General features: G+C 42.1%; 1 long non-coding RNA gene and 1 other non-coding gene across 2 annotated transcripts in view; both read left to right on the plus strand.

The window, feature by feature from the left end:
* Positions 1-16,338, plus strand: part of LOC132526864 (uncharacterized) — a 282,639-nt gene that overhangs the window by 198,059 nt on the left and 68,242 nt on the right. The window lies entirely within an intron of this gene.
* LOC132528329 (U6 spliceosomal RNA) lies at positions 10,467-10,573 on the plus strand. Its single transcript, XR_009543201.1, has one exon. It is a non-coding gene; the product is annotated as a U6 spliceosomal RNA (small nuclear RNA).

Genomic DNA, 16,338 nt, shown 5'->3' on the forward strand with positions numbered 1-16,338 from the left:
AATATGAGTTTTCATGTGCTCAGCAAATGCTTGGGTCTTTTAGTCTGACAATCTGGGAAACCAGAGAAAAAAGGAACCATCTCTGGAAGAAGCAGTGGAAATATTCTGGCTTAAACTAGCCTGTTGCTAATGTGTTGATCTGTGGACACTCTGTCCAAGGCCATTTTAGTTTATCTTGAGAAAAGCTGTAACCAACCCAAGGACTCTTAGAACCCTGTTGGAGTTCAACTGACATAGTTTTATGGTGATTTTGTTTTCCTCCGTGAAATTCATTGATTACTACTCTGAATGGACTCAATCAACTGTCTTATTTTCTTGCTGAGCTGACTGAAGAGGCATCTCTCCATTTGTAGGACTTTATTGCTTTAAGTATGAATTCCCTTCTCCTGGATATGTCTCCTGTGTTGGTTTTCTTCCCCCATTTTCTTTTCGTTTTCTTTTTCCATAATCTTTAGCGGTGGTTATCAGGATAGTAGCAAAGACTTGCAAATTTTCTTAAATTCAGTACTGAGTTTTTTTAACACCAACCCCTGGCGTCAGGGGCATCTGCGTTTTTTCCTCTTTCTTGTTGTCTCTTGTGCAAGAAGGGAAACCAAAACAAGCCCTTGGAAGACACTGAACGTCATAGCTTGGAAAAGTTTATCGTCTTGCAGGATCCTTCAAGGGTTTCAGACCTTGGAGATGAGGACAGGAATCTGAGTGGCCTCAAAAATATTCTACTTTCAGGAAGACACTTGGATTCAACTAGGAGGCAAAGGCTGAGTTTTAGACGGTGAGGGCAGCCCCTCTCTTGCTACCAAGGAGATTTCAGAACTGGGCCTTGGCAAGGGCAGGTGGGGACATGGAGGGGGGAAATTCTCTCAACAATGACCACAGTGCTAAAATGCTGAGCTGCCATTACAGCTCAGGGAGATGTCCAGCTGGAAATATTTGAAAGGATTTTGATACCCCGTGGAAAACTCCAGAAGGGGTTCCAGGGTTATGGGTCACATATGTAGCCTTAAAGGCTACGTATGACAGAGTTGTTTTTCTATCAGCACTTGACAGGTGTGTCGTGGACAGCACGTCTGGCTCCTCGGGGGAGCTGACAAAATGTCAGGGCTCTACGCCCAGATAAGTTGAGCCGTCAGTCACTTCAGGCCCTTATACAAATAGTTTTGAGTCTCTGGGCCCTTCCTTTCCATTCAGGCTTTTTTCAAGTTAAACAAAGTCACTGACCATCACAAAGAAAATATTCATAGCATTGTATGGGGAAAAAAAGGGTGCAAAATGGAACCGTTTACTTTGCTGTGTTTGGATTATAAACAAATATTCACACCTGTGCTGGGCCTCCGGCTGATGAAGAACTCAGCCAACTATTTGAAACAAACACATTTTCATACTTTTCATAACTCCCAGTCACTTTAGCGCAGATTGCCAAGACTGAAAATTAAAAGACGAAGAAGAAAAAAGAGCAAACAAAGTATTCTGTGGGTGATTAACCACAGGAGGAAAACTGCTAACTTGGCTGAAATTCATCACCACTCCGTGATCTATTCATTTCTCTATTCACCAACCTTGCTGGAGGTGAAATACTTTTAAGGGAGCCTTTAAAGAATTGCTGGCGCTGATAGATTGGTGCAACACATAAAATGAAAGAGCAATGAATGCGTTTCACCACAGTATTCGTGCCAAGTGTTAAAGTTGGAAGAAAAAGCAAAGTCAGGAAAATGAACATGATCAATGTAGTACAACATGCGGTCAGGTCAGCCTCACCAAGGGTAGTTTCTTGTTTTTAACTGTGGTCTGGTCAGCCCAGTAGCACAGTAACTCCATGGCACCCCAATATTGATTGGGTATCCAGCATTCCGACGTCTGCTGACTACATAGAGATAGCTCCTGTCAACAAACGAACGAGCCCTTTGCTTCTTCGCTCTGTGAAGCAGAGTGAAGTTAAGTGCATCTTCTTGAAAGAGCTTTAAAGGTAATACCTGGCTATTTTTAGAGCCATGAAGGCCACTGTTTCCTTGCTCAGTTTCCTCCCAGATCTGTGTAGAATTATTTGCTGGATTATGATTTCCTGGAATTCAGGGTTGGCTTAGGGATCGAGTTAGTTTGCTCAACGGTGCCAACTGGTAGCCAGACAGCACGGCAGACACAGCCAACGAGGTTCCTCGTGTGATGGTGGAGCGCCTTGGGTGGCCCTCACATTCACGTGGCTGACTCACCTGCAGACACCACAGGCAGGTCCAGAGCCACTGTCATATTTGGTGAATGTTAAAGAAAAAAATACATGGAGAGCGATTTCCTTAGATGAGATCTAGAGGAATTATATTAGACTTTTAGACTGAAAATTAGGCCCCTGGGTCTTCCTTCTCCCTGTAAACACTAGTTATGATTGCCACTCGCAAAGCTATTTTGTGGTCAGTCCCAAGGGTATTTTAAATGAATTTTATTTGAAACAGCATAAACATTCATGGAGTGTGGATGAGGCCAGACTCAAAAATGAGTGAAGCAAGGATCCTGGCCCAGGGAAAGTTTTCTTCTATCAGGGTCTAAAGAGTTTTCTTTGAGGCTAGCAGAGAAGGAGACTGATTCAGAAGAGATGTTAATCTAAGGCAGTGTTTCTCCACCTCGGCGCTGTTGACATTTTGGGCAGAAAGTTCTTCATTGTGGAGGCTGTCCTCTGCGTTATGAGATGTGGAGCGCATCCCTGGCCTCTACTCACTAGATCCCTGTAACACACACACACACACACACACACACACACACACACACACACACAACCAGTTGTGACAACCAAAATTTCTCATGCCATTGCCATCATCCCGTGAAGGCAAAAAAAACCCATCACCCTTAGTTGAAAAGCAGGCTTCTAAGGCATTGTTTCTCAAAGTTGAACCAAGGGCAAACTGCACCAGAATCACCTAGGTGCATGTTAAGAATACAGTTTCCCAGGCCTCACCGTGACCCTGCTGAATCCATGACTACCTAGAAGTAGGGCCCAGGAGTCTGCCTTTTAGCAAGTCCCCCAAGTAATTCTTATACTCACATAGCTGTTAAGAAAAGCCCTGCAGGCATAAATGCTACCTATTGGGTAAAGTTACCTTTCTGATCAAAGGACAGAGTATTACTAACGTTTACGGGCCGCTCTTGGGAACTTGGAATTATGTATTTCTATAGACACAATTCACGGCTGATTTTCCTATAGTGAATCTTGCTCTGTGTCGTATTATATCGCAGAGAGGCTCCAGACCAGTGCATCTCCATCTTGACTGTACATTAGAGTCAATCACCTGAGGAGCTTTGAAAATCACAGATGCATAAGCTTCACCACCTGGAGAGTCTAATTTGGTTGGACTGGGATATGACCTGGGCATTAAGATTTTTTTAAATCTCATTGGGTGGCTCTAATATGTTTCCAAAGTTGAGAACCGCTGTCCTGAACCAGAGATTCTCAAACTTGAATGTGTTGATACAAACCCACAGATGATGATGCAAAGAGTAATAAAACAGGTCCCTGCTCTACAAAGTTGTCTAAGTTGATCACAAATCCCTGGTCACAAGCTTGCAGAAAACAGAAAGGCATCCCCAAAAGAAGATAGAAATGGTCAATGAGTCCAGAATGTGTGAGAATTTGAACCTAATGAGATTTTTTTTTCATGTTTTACTCTTTGGGGCAATAAGCTAATGAGTTAAAGCAGGGAGGTCATGAAACTACCAAAAGGCAGCCAGTCTTCTTAGGGATTGTTCCTCTTAAAGAGACTGATATTAAACGTGAGGGTCAGAAGCTCAAAGGCGTGACCTCCAGTGACACACATGGATAGTACCAAACCCACAGAGAGCCCAGTTCAAACACTGGCCACTGGGTGTTGGCCTGGCCCTGCCTGCGTGGACTCAGGCCATCCCCTGTTCTCTGACTGGACAAGCTCTTAGGAGGCCCACCAGAAAGTCAGTTCACTCTTCCTTTTCAAGTGTATTTCACTCAAGCTGGTCACACCTACAACAATAAACTCTGAGATTCCATGTCCCAAACACCTGTCTTTCCTATTTCCCTCCTACATTGTGGCAGCCACGCTCACTGTGATCTCTTGAGAGAGACATTTATGAACAGATCACACCATCGTTATTCCTGACGTGCTGGGGCTTCGCAGACACGGGAACAATATTTGAATCCCAGCCCTGCCGTGGGGAAGTTGCCTAGGCCTATCTGAGCTTCATTTTCCTCCTCTTTGCAATTGGGTTGCTAGAGTCATCCTGAGGATTCGATTCCACCCCCTCCCCTTCACTGAGGTGGATCTTCCTTTTATTAAAGTTCCAGCTTAAATCTACGCCCCCATCACTGAGGTCTTTCTTAACTACCCAGTGGTTCTCTGTCACATTACTGTGTTTTAATTCCCTGCATAGCACTGACTCTGTTGTGTGTTTGTTTGTTTATGAGCTTGTTGGTTGTCTCCTCTTGCTAGAGCAGAAGCTTCAAGAAAAGCAGACGTGTCTTGTTCACTGCTGTATCTTTAGCACCTAGAATGATGCCTGGTACACAGGAGGCTCTCAAGAACTACTGATTGACTCAAATGTACCAAGGACCTCATACAGTGCCAGGCACTCAATAGGTGCTCGTGAAATGATAGTCATGATTATTATTTCTAATTAAATTTCTTTGAGATGACAGAAGATTCTGATCCAGAAAATCTCCCTGTGTTCACAAAGGAGGTGATAGAGGTGCCATGACTGTGAGACTGGTTATTGATTAGGGGTCAAGGAACAAAACTTGGTTGATATTATTTCAAATATTTCTAGTACAACATTTAATGCTGTCTATTCTGTTTTCTATAGTGCTAATAAAACGTGATTATAATTTTAAAATGAATTCTATCATAGACAATAACAAGAGATAGAGTGCCGCCTTGATTTCTCTCTTTTCATCCGACATTTTTTTCCTGCTTCACTGATCTCAGGTCGCTGATAATTGGTTCATGTTGCTTGCTTCTAGCAGCCCCCAAACTAATAACCTCATTGATTTTGCTTCCATCTCACCTCAGGGCAAAGAACAGAGCCATAAATCTGAGCCTCAACCTATAGCAAGAATTTTTTCCTGAAGTTGATGTTCAAAATCATAGCCCAGCCAGGGCCACACACAGTCTCATGAAAAGCATGGTAGATTTGGGCAGAAGCAGTTTGGCGTTAGTTGTTTTTTGTTTGGGGGATTTTTTGTTTTTTTTGTGTATTTTTTACATCTGTATTATAATTGAAGAGGATTAAGCAGAGTTCTTAACAGAGCTAGAGTCCTAGAACAAAAGTTCTAGGCTTTTGTTGAAGGCTCTGGAACTAATCTGGGGCTCACCTTGAGCTCTAAGAGTGATAGCCCTCAGAATCTGACAGGAAATAATATTTATAGAAGTCCAACATGCCTTTGAATAAGAAAGTCAGAACAGAGATAATGATGTATAAAAACCAGAAAAATTGTACTCCCTTCTTTTATTACAAATGAGAGAATACGTCTGACTGTTATTACGGCCACCACTGAGTATGGGGTCTACATTGTGACTGTTTTACAGCCGTTTCACTGAGTGTCTGGAGAGGGTGGTTGTATGAACTGCATCCTTGGCTTGACCATTTGTTTTTAAAACTCACACTTGATTACAGCCAGAGCCAGAAACTTTTAAGGAATACAGATGTGGTTCACTTTTCATTTTCTGTGGTTCAGCCCTCCGTGTGCCACGCTCAGATCTTTTTCAGCAAAGAGACATGAACCAAGACAAAAGAAACAACAACAATGATCCTATTAGCAGCTGTTACTTACTGAGCATATACTATGTGCGATGCTCTGAGCTACAGGCATTCTGTATGTGATGTCATAGTCAAACCTTCTTCCCCTTTTTTTCTAGTAGAAATGTTAGAATTATTCAAGGGTCTCTGCCGCAAAGTTTACTTTGTATAAAGAACTACCCACACAGTGTGTATGAAGTCTATGTAACGCATAACCTCTCCCAAGGTACGGTATGGACTGGAAAGATACACAGATTCAAAAAAATCAAAATAGGCAAAGGATGTACATTCAGGAATGTTCACTGCACCATTATTTATATGAGCCAAAAAAAAAAAATCTGAAATGATTGTCAAATAAGAGACTGGTTGGCTAGGGACTTCTCTGGCCGTCCAGTGGTTAAGACTTCGCCTTCCAATGCAGTGGGTGCAGGTTCGATCCCTGGTCGGGGAGCTAAGATCCCACATGCCTCGTGACCAAAAAACCAAAATATAAAACAGAAGCAATATTGTAACAAATTCAACAAAGACTTTAAAAAAAAAAGAGAGAGAGACTGGTTGGGTAAATTATGACACATTTCATATCAACAATACCATGCAGCTATTAAAAATTATGTAAATATTAATTGAGACAAAAACATGTCTGGTGAGACACAACTATTTGCACATTCACACACACACACACTTACACACACATATACATCCATCCCTATTTTTGGAAATTTGTACACATGCAGGTATGGCCAGAGAAGTGCTTTCAGGGCTGGTCACTAAATCATTGACCTACTCATCGCACATTAGGGACAGAAGGATACTGGGTGATTTTCACCTGCTTCTTTGTACTTTTCTACAGTTTGACAAGTTTTTAATGAGCTTATGAATGTGTATGATGTTTGAAAACAGACTTTATTTTATATAGTTTTAGGTTCACAGCAAAATTGAGCTAAGAGTTCCCACATTTCTCCTGCCCACACACATGCAGCTTACCCTACTACCAACATCCCTCACCAGAGGGGACATGTTTACAATCGATGAACCTGCATTGACACATCCTCATCACCCAAAATTCATAGTGTACATTAGGGTTCACTCTTGGTGTTATGCATTCTATGGGTGTGATTTTTAAAAAAAAACAAACAAAAAAACCACTAAAAGTATTCTAAAGGTTTTATGGATTAATGAAATATTCTGAGTTATCACTAGAAACCGGATGTTTATGCTGTCATCCTGTCTCCACCTACCCCCATCTCTTTGGGATTCCTAAATGAGGATGAGTCATTCAAAGGGAAAGGGTGGGTTTAACTACAGCAATATTTTCTTTATACATGTTCTCCCTGCCTTTGGGCTGTTTGAGAAGCTTAAATAAGCCAGCTACTCCCTGCCTTTCCCTTAGCCTGTGTCCCCGTGGATCAAAAGAAGCTGAACTTGGAGTTGTGGTTTTAGGGGCTGGGAAGATAAGAAAGAGCAATGATAAGGCAGAAAGAGAGGTCTAGTTGGCAATTCCTAGGACAAAACTTCAAATTGTAGGGGCAAACTTTGGGGCATACGCCATGATGTTTTAGACCCTGGAAATAGGGTTTGGGTTGTATTTCAGTGGTATCCTCTGCATTCTCCATTCCCACAGGTGGAAAAATGGGGAGAATAGTTTCAACATGAAAGCCCTGAACTTAAGATTCTGGAGAGCAAGGTAAATGTCACGTTGTCCTTATATCCTCAAGATCCCACTTAAAGCCTGGCCTTTAGTCAGCGCTCAGTAAATGTGTGAATGGACGGGAGAAGCAAGGAGACGAAAAGGGGAAAGGCAAGGGGGTCAAAGGGCAGGAGGCTTTATATTATAGAGCAGTTAGCACCCACTTTGGGGTGAGATCCATTACTTTGTAACAAACTCTCCATGACTTAAAGAATGTTTGTGTTCTTAAAGCTAACTTTGACCACACCTCACCTTGTCATCCACATTTGGCTGCTTCTTGTACGTGTTTCTCCAGTGAAAATGAAATTTAATTTACTGTTTCCTCCCTTTTCTCCCACCACCTTCCAAATACCACCAACTCCCTTTCCATTGGAAATGACAAACAAAATAATTGTTCATTGCACACTGGTTAGGATTATGTAAACCAACTTTGGCTTACAATAGGGTTCTCTAAAATTCTGACTACAGGATATCAACTCTTTCTCTAGCTCTTGATCACTGAGAACTCTGTGGTCCGCATTCCCGTGCTTTTGTTGGGAAGAACAGCAGAGTGCAAAGAGCATGGGTTTGAATCCTGCCTGTGCATCTCAATAGCTGTGTGTCCTTGCGTAAGTTATTGGAACTCTCTGAGTGTCCATTTTCTCATTTCTAGAAGGGTGAAAAGAACTCTATTAGATTGTGAGGATTATATTAAATGAGCATCTGGAAACTGCTGTTTAAATTATTATCTTTCCAGCAAGGCCATGTTGCCAAAACAGTGAAGGAGGATCCCATTTTTCAGTTTCTCCATTTCAGTAAGAGGAGAGAGGATGGCCAGAAGCTTCAACCCTGCTTTGAAAATATTTATTTAAAATTTTTGGAAGTCAGGGCTGGGTTTTAAGGAAGGCCTAGGAGGTCTGGACGCTTGGGTCTGATGAACTCAGTGAGAGACACCTGGCTCCAAATTTTTACGCAGGGAGGTAACTTTAAAAACAAAAAAGGCACACCACCTGCTGATTGCTTTATTGGGAAACCAAGAGTTATATAACTCCAAATCATAAACAATCCACATGTGAAATGCGAAGGCATAGAGGGGACAAGTTTTGTCAAGTTTATGGGCCTTCTGAGACCTGTAACCGCAGAACAAGCACAGGTGAAGAAATCTTCAGTTATAAGGCTGCTGGATGCCAAGTCAAAACCTCAGGGTAAGCTTGAGGCAGTGAGATTGTGTTATACGGCTCTGGCCTGGGAGAGTGGAAGGGCAGTGCAGTAGGAAGCCTGGAGGGAGAATACTTTGATCGGTCAACAAGTTAGTTTATGGAAAATTATCTCAGATCATTAACTTAGTGGCCATACAGCAGAAGGAGTTACAGTGAGCAGTAACATCTTGGGGGTTGATGACGTCGTGATATGAACTGTTGGCTACTTTTCATTGATAGGGAAAGCAGGTGTGTAAATATCCGTGAACCCAGCTCAATGTGAGGCGTGTTTTCTTTTAAAGGCTCTCATTTGGCATCAGAACGTCTTTCCCTTAGACCAGAGATCAGCAAACTTTTTCTGTAAAGAGACAGAGAGTAAACGTTCTCAGCGTTGCAGGCCATACGGTCACTATCAAAACAATTCAACTCTGCTGTCATGAATGCAGCCAGAGATAATTCATAAACAAACAAGCATGACTGCCTTCCAGTGAAATGTATTTGTAAAAACAGGTTATGAGCCAGACTTAGTCAATGGGCCATAGTTTACTGACTCCTGCTTTGGACTAATAGTCTCTATTTTGGTCACCCCAGACCCTAAACTACTTATTTTACTGGCTGACCTCATATTCTTATTGTTCAATAAGAATTTACTTTGTCTTTTGAGTACAGTGGACTTCTGTTGGGTGTTTCGAATCTGTGACTTTAGTCCAGGAAATATTCCTACCATAAAAATAGCACAATAAGATTATCTCTTCCTTTCTGACGTTTTTTCCCCTTGGGAGATCTTCAGGACATGGCTATAAACCGCCTAGTTCAACTTGTATCTCTAGTTTTAATCCTATTTTTCAACACATTCTCCAAGCACCAATAAACCTCTATCTTTCACACAGTAGAGAGGTTTTTTTTTCAAATGCACTGGTTGAACAAAGACAAGCGAGTTTATCAATGTACACTACAGAGTAACTTGCTACTCATGTGTTCAGTGAATATTAGATGAATGAAAAAGTGAGCAAGTGAAGGAAGAAAGGGAGGAAGGAGCAAGGAAGGAGGGAGGAAAGGAGGAAAGAGCAAAGTTATGATGCATCATTGAGTCAGTGATTTAATGTGTTTGCCAGATCGATACTTCTGGTTCTTTTACAGGTAGATTTATAGTCAAGGGCTTTCTGGTTACATGTTTAGTTTATAAGATTCATCAGAAATAGACTCACAGACATAGAAAACAAAGTTACAGTTACCAAAGGGGAAAGAGGGAGAGGGATAAATTAGGAACTTGGGATTTCCATATACACACTACTATATATAAAATAAACAACAAGAACCTACTGTATAGCACAGGGAACTATATTCAATACCTTGTAATAACCTATAATGGAAAAGAATCTGAAATATATACACACACACATAATTGAATCACTTTGCTGTATCCCTGAAACATTGTAAATCAACTGTACTTCAGTTTTTTTCATTTTTATTTTATATTGGAGTATAGATGTTGTGTTAGTTTCAGGTGTACAGCGGAGTAATTGTTATACATATATCCACTCTTTTTCAGATTCTTTACCCATATAGATTATTACAGAGTATTAGGTAGAGTTCCCTGAGCTATAGTCCTTGTTGATTATCTGTTTTATATATAGTAGTGTGTATATGTTAATCCTAACCTCCGAATTTATCCCTCCCCTCCACCTTTCCCCTTTGGTAACCATAAATTTGTTTTCTATGTCTGTGAGTCTGTTTCTCTTTTGTAAATAAGTTCATTTGTATCGTTTTTTTAGATTCCACATATAAGTGATATCATATGATGTTTGCCTGACTTATATACTTCAGTTAAAAAAAAAGATTCATTAATAAGTGTGCTTGCTTCAGCAGTACATATACTAAAATTGGAACAATACAGAGAAGATTAGCATGGCCCCTGTGCAAGGATGACACGCAAATTCATGAAGCATTCCTAATTTTTATGATCTTATTTGCAAAGCAGAAATAGAGTCACAGACGTAGAGAACAAACGTATGGATACCAAGGAGGGGTGAGGGGGGGCGTGCGATAAATTGGGAGATTGGGATTGAGAACCTACTTTAAATGAGAACCTACTGTGTAGCACAAGGAACTCTATTCTGTGCTCTGTGGTGACCCAAATGGGAAGGAAATCCAAAAGAGAGGGGATATACGTATTCATCTGGCTGATTCACTTTGCTGTACAGCAGAAACTGTTACAGGAGTCCCACTCCCCTGCAAATAAAAAACCCCTTTTACAGAAAAAATTAAATTAAATTAATTAAAAATTCGTCAATAAGGAGAGAATCATTCATTTACTCAACACATATTCATTCAGGAGTTTCATTGTGCTATGACTTGGGGATATAGTGATGAACAAACTAGACAGAATCCCTGCCCTCGTGGAGCTTAACATTCTATTGGCAAAGGTGGCCAATAAACAAACGAGTCAGTATATAATAAGGTGCCCAGTGATTGGCTTCCAGGCTCACTCCAGAACTATCGACACTTGCCATTGCTTCTCCCTCATCAATTATTTGCCAAAGACGCAACCCTAGCCCTTTTCTTCCACTTCCCTCCTGCAGAAGAGACCTGCACAGTCATCACAGGGTAAAGTTGGGACCATAAAACAGTGAGAATTGGGATAGATTCCCAGACACTGCAGATAGCTCTCTTGCTTCAGCACCGCTGGGAGGAAGGAGGTGCTTCTTTCTAGCGATTTGAACTCTCCCAAGCTGGAAGCCTGCGGGGAAGTGTAAAGTGTTGGTGACAACGTCAGTAACTAGACCCAGGGGGCTGTCCTGGCAGCTTGAAGCTTGTGCCATCTCGGGACCATATCAATAACACCAACACAAACATGTTTGCTGCTGCACTAGCCAGACCAGCCTCTGCTTGTCCAGACAAAGCCAGACAGGGGCCAGAGCCCTGCTCACTCTCTCCTCCACCACACTGACCCTCAGACCTCTTACTGGAGAGAGAGGAAAATAAGATGACTGCAAGTGTCCCAACGTTGGGTCTTTCTAGATGCACTCTTGCACCAGGCTTGTGATATACTCCGTTGTTCTCTGGGAAAGTTTGGGAGAGAGACAGGAGTAAAATGAAGGAGAGAGTTTGTGTTGGGGAGGGCACACCAAGATGGACACGTAGACGTACCAGAGATGTTGGGAAGAGCATTCCTGCATACCGCACAAGCCCAGGAAGATAGAAACCCACCTCTTCTTTTGTGGGTCCTGTCTCTGACTAGAGCAAATGCTCGTGAAAAGTAAAAGCATGCAACCCTGCCCCCCAAACGTGTACAAAGCAAGTCGCTGGTCTATAGAAATCAAAGTACAGAGGGTAGCCTTTAAGAGCATAGATCCTTAGTTCCAGTCCCAGCTCTACCGCTTCCTAGCTGTGCAACTTTAGGTGAGTTACTCAATTCCTCTCAGCTTCAAGTTCTCCATCCATGAAATGGAAATGACGGTAGTCCCTGTACCTAGGGATTCATATGGGAATTAAATGTAGGATTTATGAGAATTGTGCAGTAACCACAGAGGCCAGGAACATAGGAAACAGTCTGTAAATGGCAGCTGTGAGTCACGAAAAACTACATTACCCATGTGTATCAACAGAGCTGATTTTTTTAGACCTATAAAAAACCTATTAAATTGGTTTTATTTTTTTCTATTTGATGTAAAACGCTGTGACACTGAGTTTAGGGAAAGACAGTGAATTGCATTCGTTTGATTATTCATGTAGTCTATTTATGTAGTTGGATGATAAAGTTTTGACCAAAGAGAGCGTAAGAAACAGCATAGCAAATCGTGGTAAGTTGCCTCAGTTTTTGGGTAAACTTAGGGAGGCTCAGCCATGAAAGTAAATTCATTCTCTCATCAAATATTTATTAAGCCCTCTTCCACATGCCAGGCAAAGATGAATAAGAAGTAACCCCAATGTTGAAGATTTTGAAATCCAGTAAGAGAGAAAAGGGAAGAACACACATATACAGCAGATACAAGTGCCCCCAAAGAGATACAAAAGTCGCATGAGGACCTCAGAGGAAAGTTAAGTCATATTTAGGTATTGAGACACAAAAGTTTTCATGAAAGAGGTGAATTTCAAAGTGGGCTATGACAGAACTGAAAGATTAAACAGAAGGAGGAAGGAGCATTGCAAGAGGCAGAAACAATAAGAGCAAAGCTTTTGTCCATTTTTTCAGTTTGAGTAAGATGCAGGGCAAACGGTGGGAAGATGAAGGGAGAAGGCTGAGCTGAGAGAAAAAAATGGAGAGATTTGAACACAGGCTTACAGAACTTAAGACTTTATTTGATAAGGCATTGATAGATGGTACTTTAGGAAGATCAGCTTTTATCAGTATAAAGCAAGGAGAAACCCAGGGCAAGGAGATTCAGTTAAGACGCTTTTGCAATTTTACAACTAAGATGTGGTGAAAAGTAATGAAAAAGTGAAGTCCAGTTGGAGTGGTGGACAGTCGGAGAGACAGAGGTCGAAATCGTTGGACAATGGTATCTTCAGACCTTGATATCACTTATGTGACAGACACTGGTGGCTCTGCAGTTATGAGCCTGGGTCAGTGGGAGAACAGTGGTACCTTTAATAGGATGGGGAAGTCAGGCCCATCAGAGGAGGGAGACTGTGAGCTCTGAGCCTGGTTCAGTTATTGATATTACTATCCACTCACCTACCCAAGCCTGATGCCATCACAGATGTCTCCCACTTTCTACCATTCCTTAAGTTATTGTACCAGTTAGCTACGGCTGCCTAACAAATTACCCCCAAATTTAAGCAGCATAAAACAACCACCAGTTATCACGTCACACAATTTCTGATAGTCAGTCATCCAGTCAAGACTTAGCAGAGTAGTTCTGACTCAGGGTCTTTCATGAGGCAGCAGTTAAGCTGTTGCCAGGGATGCAGGCGTCTCAAGGCTCAACTAGAACTGGAGAACCCCCTTCCCAGCTCCCTCACGTTGTTGGCAGGCCTCAGTTTCTTGCTGGCTACTGGCTGGAGGCTTTAGTCTCCTGCCACGTGGGCGTCTCCTTAGGGCAGCTCCCAACATGGCAGCTGGTTTTCCCCAAGCAAGTGATCCAAGAGATAGAGCTCAAGATGGAAAGCACAGTCTCTTGGAACCTAATCTTGGGAGTGATCTGTCATCACTTCTACCATGTGCTGTTGGTCATCCTGACCACCCCTGGCACAATGTGAGAGGAAACTATGCAAGAGCATGATATCAGGAGGCAGGCATCATCAGGGGCCATCTCCAAGGCTGCTTCCACAACCAGGAAGCCCTGCCAGTCAGCCTCCATATTTGTTAAAGCCGGCCCCTGTTCTCCATCTCACTTCTGCTGCTCCAGTGCAGTGTCTTTATCTCCTGTTTAGTCGGATGCAATTTCAGTCTAACAGGTCATGCTATTTTGGGCTTTTCTGCCCACAGCCTCATCCTTCTTGCCCCTGCAAGAGTGATCCCTCAAAACTGGACATCTGCCTATCCCTGCACCAACACACACCCCTCCTGCACCCTCTGCTTGGAATCCATTGCCCACATGATGTATGTCAACCTCCTTAGCGTGGGTACGAGTCCCTCTGTGTCTCAGTCCCTCTTAATGCTCCAGCCTCCTCCCCTGACACCATCCGCCTTGAACTTCACACTCTAGTAAGCTGGGACTCTGTGTCTCCAGCTCTATCTGTGCTATTTCACCCAACCATGCCTTAGCCATACTCTTCCCTCTACCTGCCATATGGTTCCTCATCTCTCCCCAGCATTACAGGATAGCATTGTGATTCAGAGCATGAGTTCAGGAGCCCCACCACCTGATTCAAACCCCAGCTCCACCACTCACTCACTGTATGACTCAGTCAATTATTTAAACTATATGCTGGGTATTGGTCAAAGTATTTATATGCATATATTAACTTACATATCCCTACCACGACCTAAAGGTAGATGATTATTATCATCATCTTTGTACACATGAGGAAGCTAAGGTGCGTAGGGTAAGAGCTATAAAAGTTGTTGCAATTATAACTCTTCCTTGTTCAGGACTAAGTTCAGATACCATCTCCTCCACTAAATTTCATCCTTTTAAAGACAGATGCCCTCCTCCATGATGCCCGTGGCTTCCTGGTTGTAACTCTGACCTAGTAGCTACCATATTGATTTGAAATGACCTATTTTTTATCTGCTTTTTTAAAAATCAGCTCTTTGAGGGCAGGGACCTCAAAGTCATCTGAGCCGGTTCACCACCCAGTAGACCCTCAGTCAATACACGGTTGAGCATCGCTAAGTTGGCGGTGCCTGTTGAACATCCAGGTGAAGCTGTAGGCAGTTGCCAAATGAAGAGGGAAAAGAGAGAAGCTAAGGATAGGGCCTTAAACAGAAAGGGAAAGAAGAGGTAGTGAAAGTATTCTTAAGATGAAATTTAACATTTTCCTTAATAAAACTAAAACAATGGCTCTAAACCACTAACCTTGAAAAACTTAACTGAAGTAGCATCGAATGGTCCCATCTAGTAGATGGAATCAAATTGAGAGTCAACTGGAAGTGTGATTCTTCTCATGCTCTTTTCTCCGGGGAAGAATGATCATGTATATCTACAGACTCAGGCACAGCCATTAGAATAATCAGTCTACAGCACTCCTTCCCTGAAGACTCCTATTTCTACCTTCCTCAAGAGACTGGGTCTGTCTCATTGTTACAGGAAGCAGGCTGGCCTGTGTGACCAGGAAAGTGGTCACATTTAATCACAAAATAAATAATGGAGGAATTCTATGAAAATAATGAGCTTTTCTTATTTTTCGTTTGTAGAGTTGCCTTTAAGAGAAAAATAGCAAAACAGAAAGTCTTCAGACTATTGTGAGCTTTACAAGAATTTCTTTGGGTTCTTTGCAAATGGTGGCTCGTGACCCAACAGGCCCATTCAGACCATAATCAGAAATAATATGGCAGTCACCATCATTTATCTTTAGTGATCTAATCTCTGATCAGGCTTGCATCTCAGACACACCTTGTATTTTGTTGTGTGTTCAATCTGTGTGAAAAAAAAAATCAGTCCTCCAAATTAGTCTTGCCAGGTGTTTCTAAAAAAAAATAGTTTCCATATGATAGCAGCTCATGTCAATATCCTGCTAAAGATGTGAAACATTTTTCAAAAGTTTATACAGCTCTGACTTTGTCTACGGGCTCCTCCACTTTTCCTGTCTCCAGTGATATCATTTGAAACATTCGCTTTCTCCATGGTTTGTGTGTTCTATGTAATTCTACTTGCAGTGCTTCTTGGCGTGTAACTGTGGAAATATTAAATCATTCCACATGTGTATGCGTTTGCCTCTCCAGGTATATTTTGGAATTCTCTTCAGAAATGTGATTGCATCTCCTTGTCCTTTTCCTCCTCCTCTTTTCCTTTTTCTTTTCCCTAGGAACACCTCAAAGGTGTTCACTGAGCAAGTTCTCCATCATTCTTGGCTGATTAATTTCCTAAGAAAAAAATAAAAGCTACAGCGTATCGACTAGTATGGGCCATGCATAGAATGAAGTACTCCTCGTGTTCTTTCTTTGATCCTTACAACAGCCCTGGGAGTATTGTTCCTGCTTTCCAATTGTGGAAACTGAGGCTTAACAAGAGAAGGTGACTTTCCTAAAAGTCTCAGCTAATGAGTGAGTGCCGGAGCTGCGAGTCAGACCCAGGCTGTCTCTAGAACCTATGACTACCTCTAATCGCACTCATTCTC

This window comes from Lagenorhynchus albirostris, chromosome 10 (genome assembly GCF_949774975.1).
Source record: "Lagenorhynchus albirostris chromosome 10, mLagAlb1.1, whole genome shotgun sequence".
Taxonomy (NCBI): Eukaryota; Metazoa; Chordata; class Mammalia; order Artiodactyla; family Delphinidae; genus Lagenorhynchus; species Lagenorhynchus albirostris.